We start from the raw sequence: 8,674 nt of genomic DNA, 5'->3' as shown, positions 1-8,674 counted from the left end.
AGAATCTGAGAAAACAGTACCTAGTGAGGATGTGGAGCAATGGGAACACTACTGCACTTGGGCTAGGAATAAAAGTTGGCACAGCCACCTTGGGAAATGGATTGTCATTACATAGTAGGTATGGAGGTAACATGCCAGGTGACTTAGTGATTCCCCTGTTTCAGAAATGGGTGCTTATGGGCACTAGAAGATGTTAGAAGAGTATTTATAATAGCCTGTTAACTATATCCAAACACTTGAAGTAATTCAAATGTCTATCAACACAAGAATGTGTACATAAACTGTAGCATATTTATACAGCCATGTACTACATAATAGAATGAACTTTTCTGCAGAAAAATTCATATATGATATACATACATATGAATATATATGTATATATATAAATATAAATGTATACATATTCACATTTTTCATAAAATTTCAGAAGTGTTTCTTAACTTTCTGAAGTTCATCCCAGATGTCCAGGTACAAGCCCCTCTTCTAAAAGTACCCTCATTTGTCAATCAAAGAAGATGCATAAAAGGTATTATGCATATATTTAATGATATCAGCCTGAGCCCATTTAGGTTTGTTAATGCAACAGTGGAATGCAGCCTCCAGGCCTTCCTATTATTGCATTTGTCTGTATTGTCTTCATATTTGTTTAAATTAGAAAGTAATACATTTTTAACAGCACTGTTGAGGTACAATTTGCATTTCATAACATTTCCCTTCTGTAAGTATAAAATTCATCGATTTTTGACACCTCTATAGAGTTTTGCATCTGCCATCACTATACAAGTTCAGAACATTCCCATCACCTCCCAAAATTTCCTCAAGCCACATTTGCCATCAATCAAATGTGTATTTTCAAATGTAGTGTGTTGATTACTTCATGTATTTCAAATAACTCATCATTAAAAGTAGCATAATACATTGTTGAATAGAAACTTGAAAAACATCAACCAAAATCTTTTGTTAAGTGTATTTTGAGGTTCTGTATACATACTTGATTAAAATCAGCTTATTTGCATCTGTTCTCTATTGGTAGTTTCAAAAAAGGGAACATACTGAACAGTTGATTTCTTCCTTCATATGTTCTTGGTGGGTGAATGTTGTCATGTTGTTCTGGGTGGGTTTTAGTTTTAAAAATTTTAGTTGGTTTTGGAAAAAATGTTCAGTTATACAAATGGCCATTTTATATGTCAGTCTGTATAGTACTAATTTCTGAGGAAATAAATCATACAAAATAGAAGAATAGAAGTTAGACTATGTAGTTAAATTAAAACATAAATATCAAATTGTAAATTATTTTCTTTATTAGGAGTAACTAAAGAGAAGAATGTATTGATCAACTGTGATATTAAATGTCTCAGACTTTAGAACAGTATAACAAGTATTTTAAAAGCTTTTCTTGTCTTTGTTCTACCACTTCATATTAAGATGCTGAATATAATATAGAAGTACATATTGAATATAAATATTATGTGAGCATATTATACTATTATGTATCATTGGGCTTCCTCAAGTGATGTTTTTAACATACTTTTATTATACATACTATATACTATTATTATAGAAATTATTATTTCTGCTTAAAGGTGATTGTATGGTTGGGAAATGCAGATATATTATGTGTAAATTTAAATATTTTTCTAAAAAAGTATAACATCAGATGTTCATGAATTTTGGAAATAAAAATACATAATGCCTAGCTAGTTCCTAAGAGGTAGGCTATATCTTCTGTTTGTCAAAGTATTTACTCTGCATTATTGGTGGAGCTAACTTTTATTGAGGTTTCTCTGTTGCCAGGTACTTTATTACCAAGGTTGCCTTCAGAACCGGGAATGACATTACTCACTATCAGGATTGAGAAAATTGGTCTGAAAGACGCTGGACAGTGCATCGATCCCTATATTACAGTTAGTGTAAAGGGTAAATAACTGGCAAATTGCATTATGTTTTTTCTCATATGGGACAAAGTTTTTGACAGGGGATGATCTTGTATATGTGACAACTTACTTTAATGCATTCTATAATGAGGCAAAATCCTAGAAGAGATCATAACAGAACATAGTTTGAAAGACTTACAAAAAATATTTCCTACTTATACACTCACTTTTGCTTTTGAGTTTGTATAGATTTTTGCTCTTCAGATTCCATCTAAAGTGCAGACTAAACATACACATTGTCCTTAAAAGCAGCTACAGCCTTCAGGATGTAGATTAACAATAGCACCCCTCACCTTCTCCTACCCAGTCTATATTCATTTCTCTCCACAAAGCCCCATGTCCTGTTTTCCCATCTCTCCTGCTTCAACCCTTTCTTCTTCCTGTGCTACTGAGGTATCTACTTAGGTGAGTCCTACAGAGGCAGATGAAAATCAGGGGACAGGGAAGTAGGGTGCGTCCATAACATCCATGCCCTGAAAGCAATCCCGTGGGATGATGATGTGATTAAGGAATAAATTATACCATTTTACAGAAATAACTATAGTTAGTACAAACGGCTTATTTTAATCTATAGTTTTGTACCAAAGGAACAGATTGGTGCTGAAATTAAATGGAGGAACTTTTATCAATTGACCACAAAGAAAAACATTTATTTAAAGAACAGAATCCACAGCACTAATACTGGTACACTTTTAAATTCCGATGTTACCAGTTATCAAATATATAGTATACTGGAAAATATTTACATTGTTTGATAGGCCATTTGTAAAACTGCATACTCATTCAGAAAGTATACTTAAAACACAAAAATATTTAATGATGTTGTAAATGTTAAATTACCTTTGCATATGTTAAACTGAAATATTTTTATGTAAATATTTTTTAATTATTAAATGTACTAAATTGTTTTTGAGCTTTTTGAGACACATAAATGAATAACACATAAACACTGAGGAGTTATTAAATGAGTCCATGTTGCATTTGACTAAACTGAGATTTTAAAACCAGAAAATTAAAACTATATATAACGTACCATCTGGTTGTTGTAAATTCAGGGTATGTTGTAAACAGAATAACCAGAATTTAGATAATATATATGAAAAATTATTCATTAACAAAAGGGTTTTTGTTGGCTGTTCTCATCCATTTTTGGTTCTTACCAGGGAAATTATGATAAGGTTAGGTTTAAAGGCTTTTCTAAATAAGTCATACTTGATCAAAGTTAGAAATTGGTGGCAGAGCTCCATTGTGGCAAATTAAATACTCCAGATTTTTTATTTGCATAGAAAAATATAGTGGGCTATTCCCTAAAAAAACATGTTTGTTCTTTTTACCACTTTACTATGAAGATCAAGTTTTGTCCACTTGGCCATGTAAAGGCTTCCTTGTCCCCTTCATGAGGTCTCCTATCCAGTCTATATTCATTTCTCTCCACATACCCCATGAACTTCAACAACTGTCACATACTTTCTCACACCAAATAGGAATCTCTTAACCTGAGAATCTCCTCTCAGCTCTTTCCATGCCTCTTTAGGAACTGTAACCTTTGCAGTTTCTATATTTTCCGTCTGTATATGTGAATGCTCATAAGCAGAAACTTTTCTCCAGATCTGAATGGCATAGATTTAACTCCTGTGCAAGATACTCCTGTGGCTTCAAGAAAAGAAGATACATATGTTCATTTTAATGTGGACATTGAGCTCCAGAAGCATATTGAAAAATTAACCAAGGTTTGTAATTATCAGTTACTGACTTCTTAAGGACACAGTACTTATCTGGGTTTGTGTTCATAGTGTACGTCACATAGTTATGAATATTGACTTAAAGTCAAATCAATTTTTTTAAAATATGAGAATTAGCAGTTGCATTATCTAGTTGTGTAATAATGTGGTTAAATATTATTTGATAGGGAAGTTTTTCTCATAATACAGAGTTAAGGAAGCAGGTTCCCTAATAATTACCTTAAGTCCTTTTAGGAACCTAATGATTACTTTCTAACAGTTAAATTATTTTTTTCTTTCAATAAGATGCATTGGGTAAAAAGATACTATAACTGGCAGTTAGTTTGTAAGAATATGGAAAGGACAATCTGGGCGTGGTTGTTTCAGGAGGGAGAGAAATGATATAAGGTAGAATTTTTTTTAAAGGAACTCTTTTAAATTTCTATTCTATCTAATATAGGTGCTTATTGAAACCATTTTTATAGGTACTGCTGAAACTTAAGTAACTTCTGTTTTTCTTGTGGTATTTAATATTTTATATTCTTTGGTAGTTTATGATTCTACCTGTGTACATAACTTACATTCTTGCTATACAATTTTGTTGTACTTTGTAGAATTAAATGATATGGAGAAATGTCACTCAGACATGCTAGTACCAGAGCTTGGAGTGACAGCCACAGTGAGTTATCAACAGTTGTGTCATCAGACTGTTTGACACGTTACTTTGTAAAATCATAGGCTTCTGGTGACACATAAGAAATGTGTGGTCTCTGGCTTATGTTGTTTGTTTTAATTCCTTAGGTGCAGCTATCTTCTTTGAATTCAAACACTACAAGCTTACAAAAAGGTTTACCAGCACCAAATGTTTTGCTTTCATGGAGATGGATGAGATTAAACCTGGGCCAACTGTAATAGAACTGTAAGTGATATACATATAGGATTCATACTGTTCTAATGGTTACTAGTTCATGTTTCTTCTTAGTCCCTCTTATCGAGAATGTAACATTGGAGTAGATCAATCATCAAAGTATTTTAAATCTATTGTGGTTACAGATACAAGAAACCCACTGACTTTAAAAGAAATTGCAGTTATTGACCAAGAAACCACTTTATCTTCATCTACATCAAACTTTGCACAAGGAATGATTCTGACATGAGTAATGTCTAATTTCTGTGAATTTTACCACTCAGTAGAAACCATCATAGCTCTGTGTAGCATATTCATCCTTCAGGAGGCAGGAAGTGAGCCGTACCTATAGGCCAGTGAGTCCATTGCAAAGCTGTACCACAGAACTAAAGTCCAGCACCTCATTGTTATGACTCCTTTGGATACAGGTTTATTGTAGATTTTGAAACTTGTTTTTACTTTCCTATTAATTGTGCAATTAATAGTCTGTTTCCTAATTTACCACTGTTCCTACCCTGCTTCCTGGAACAATACTGCTGTGGTAGGTATGCTCATCTTCAAACTTAATACAGCAATAAGAATGTGCTAGGATTTACACATTTGCTCACTTTTGCTCCAATATGGTCTTTTGATTTGAATTAACTTCAAACTTTTGAATTGAAGTGGGTAGGATAGTACCAGATTGCTTTGAAAGGAAATTGGATCAGTTATGGTCTGTCTTATAGGCTGTTCCTTAGAGCTGGCCTAAATTCACCCTCATCTGATAGTTCTACTTAGAAATAGTGTGCCTTGATCAGATCAATATCCTATATGGGAGTGTTCCCCAGATTGTAGCTGTGATTTTTTTTTCCAGATGACCAGATTGTTTTTCTGAAAGTGAGCACATTTTTAGTCATGTTGATTAGTTGTTCTACATCACATTGCTATTGTTTCTAGGGTTAACATTAATGATTCTAGGGTTAACATTAAAACCATCTCTCTCAGAATAATTACAAATTTTGGGGTGGGTTTACGTCTTCTAAATCATGTCATCTAAAAAATTGAGTCAGATGCTAATGAGATACTTTAGGAACAACTGCTGTTTTTCTGACAACTGATTGTGAAACTTTAAAACCTGCATACCTTGTCTTTATAAAAGTGATGAGTATGCAAAATCTGGAAAGATATTTTATTTTTTTAATATAGGTAGATATGACTGCCATTTATTTCCTATTTAGATATATTGACATTCATATAAAAATATGCAGGTCATTAGCCTATTATAATTTCACTATTTACATTACTTTTAACTTGATGAGACATAAATAAAACTTTCATAGTACACAAGGTGCATGTTTGATACACAGAACATAAAGATTTGTGAGGAGCTTTTTTATGGGTTACATGTAGAACCCACGTATTTTAATATTCACTATTTTAAATGAACAATGCATGAAGGGAATGCAATACTTGGCCTATTTTTAAACCAGTGTAAACCCTAATCATACCATCCGTTTGCTTTTTAAAACAAATAACAGTTGTTTTAGCCCTTGCACTTCAAGAGATCTAGTCTTTAATTTTTCAGTTGTCTGTTAGGTCAGTTTTGTTTACTAGATTCATAAAACTATATGAGCCTGAAAGAATTATCAACCAAATTTAGTCTTTTCTTTCATCTGGATTGGGTTAATTTCACAAGTGCAAAAATAGTTCAGTCTACAGTAGTTCTAGGAAATGAAGAATTTGCCTTAATAAAATGTTCACTCAACTGAAAACTCTGAGTAGTCAAAATTTCCAGACTGTAAACTTCTCAAGAGAAGGGCCTCATCTTCTCCATGTCATGTAAACTTTCCAAGGTGCTTGGCAGCACTCTGTACCCTGTGGAGTACTCAGTACCTTTTTGTTTGATGTTACTGATGTTTGATGTTGCTCCCTTAAAATCTGCTATTAAAATGTAGCAAAACGGATACATTGTTCTTTCTGTTCTCTCATACTATAAAACATGTATATCAAAGTGATAATTTTAAAAAAAACAAACCTTTTTTTTTGGCTGTAGATGGACACAGTACCTTTATATTTATATGTGGTGCTGAGGATCAAACCCAGTGCCTCACATGCATTCCCAGCCCCTCAAAGTGATAATTTATATGAAGAAACATTTAGCATCCTTCACATAAGAATGCTTTTTTTAACCTCTATTTATTTATGTGGTGCTGAGGATTAAACCCAGGGCCTTGCCTGTGCTAGGCAAGTACTCTACCACGGAGCCACAACCCCAGCTTCCACCAAAGAATGGGGTTATATGAAAAAAAAGAGGATGCTTTGTATGAATGTCTTTCATCAGCATTAAACAAACTTAAATTGAACATTGTCATCAGCTTAGCTTTAATTCAGACCTGAATGACCAAACCTCCCCCCCCTAAAAAAAGGTGATTTTATCTTGAAGCAGTTAACACAAAGCAATCTGTATCTCACAAATTAGTTGTTTAAATTTACTTTCTAGTGTGGGAGGGGATGAGTTACTGGACAATAATTACAACTATAGCAATAATACTTTCAGGTTGAAACACTACTGCTTCGCAAATGAAATGATTTTAGTAACTAAATTCAAACACAACTTGCTGGAGAGGACTTCTAAAACTTTTGAGATACAAAAGTATACTTGAATCAAGGGACAGTATGCTCTACACAACCTGTATATGGGCAGCTACCTTGGGCTTTGCTACAGAAGTGGTACAATCAATCAGATGGATGTAAGGAGAGGCAACTATGGGTGGGTTCAGAACTGCTCAGATAAAGTACGTAGAACGCATTATAACTTACTAATAGAATAAATACAAAAAAGGCTTTAGAGGGAAAACTACTGTTGCTTTGAATAAAATAATAAATCTGCCTTTTCTTGAAAATCTATCTTCCTAGCTGACATCACCTTTATTTAAATGCTATTTTAAAATTAGAAGTTAAGTAACTTCAGCATTGCCTTGTGTCCTGTAGAGGTTGAAAGATATATTCAAAATGTGTTTGTGACTTAAATTTTATTTTACATGGTTAAAAATGGCATAAGCTATTATATGGTTTTCCTCTTACACACAGCTGCTGCTTCTAATATTAAATGGAAGTTATGTAGATAGAATTTGAGTCCTTTAGGAAGAATTCATTTTTATTCTGAGTTATCTTCAGTAGTTTAGAGATTTTGTTTCACAGAGATTTTGTTTCACACTGAAGCTTTTGCCCCTATTTTGAGAATACTTAGGGGACATAAAAAAACAATGATATGTTATGTTCTAGGTTTCAACAATCCTATTACTTTCTAGAATTTAAAAGAATGGAAGAATATGGTCTAGCAGTAAACAAAAGTATCAGGCTTTTATAATTTTATTTAAATCTTAAACGTCTTAAAATGTACTGTTAAAATTGCCGTAATTAAAATTACAGTTCTGGAGAGCTAGTTCTTAGAAACATTGTTTTAAAGACAGTAGTTACAGATCCAGGACTTGCTTTAATTGTTTTTTAAATAAAATATGTTTGAGTATCTATCAAAAAAAAAGAATTTAATTCAGCCCGTAGTTGCTGAGTAAAGACATTATAAGCCTTAGAGTTTCATTCATTCTTAGAGGATTATACTTTTCTAATTTTTTTATCATATTCCTTGAAAATCAGTGGGAAGGTATGGGAAAGAGAAGAGTGTGTTTTGTACATTTTTAAAAAGAAATTTCCTTAGTTTTTTATAGACATAACATACCACCTTATATTTTACTGTTACAATGCAATAATGGCAAAAGCAGTAGCTCTTGCTACTAATGTAAACTCATTCTCAGAAAAGCATTCTCACATGGACAGTGGTTAGAAAAAAGTACATGAATGTGCTACAAAAATAGAGCCACAAGACTTCTCACAAGTAAAAGAAATCCTCTGTAGAAGTCCACAGTTGACCAAGGTCCAGCCTCCTTAACAGTGAGCAACAGGGAATATGCTGCCAAGTCACTATCTTCAGTTCAGAGTGCGTTTACATGCTTCCCCAATGGCACAAAATCTCATGACGATCCAATGAATCAACAGACACTTGGGAAATATTAATAAACAATTTTTATGAACTATTACAATAAAGAACTTCAGCAAGAAGCAAAATGATGTTT

At 33.0% G+C, this 8,674-nt stretch overlaps 1 long non-coding RNA gene across 1 annotated transcript; it reads left to right on the top strand.

Annotated features, from left to right (window-relative positions):
* The first annotated feature begins 1,638 nt into the window (after positions 1-1,638).
* LOC144374782 (uncharacterized) lies at positions 1,639-3,655 on the top strand. Its single transcript, XR_013434085.1, has 2 exons — positions 1,639-1,917; positions 3,543-3,655. It is a non-coding gene; the product is annotated as an uncharacterized LOC144374782 (long non-coding RNA).
* Positions 3,656-8,674: the final 5,019 nt, after the last annotated feature.

This window comes from Ictidomys tridecemlineatus, unplaced genomic scaffold (genome assembly GCF_052094955.1).
Source record: "Ictidomys tridecemlineatus isolate mIctTri1 unplaced genomic scaffold, mIctTri1.hap1 Scaffold_88, whole genome shotgun sequence".
Lineage (NCBI taxonomy): Eukaryota > Metazoa > Chordata > Mammalia > Rodentia > Sciuridae > Ictidomys > Ictidomys tridecemlineatus.
Note: the sequence above shows the minus strand (reverse complement) of the source record. Positions and strands in the feature narration are given on the sequence as shown.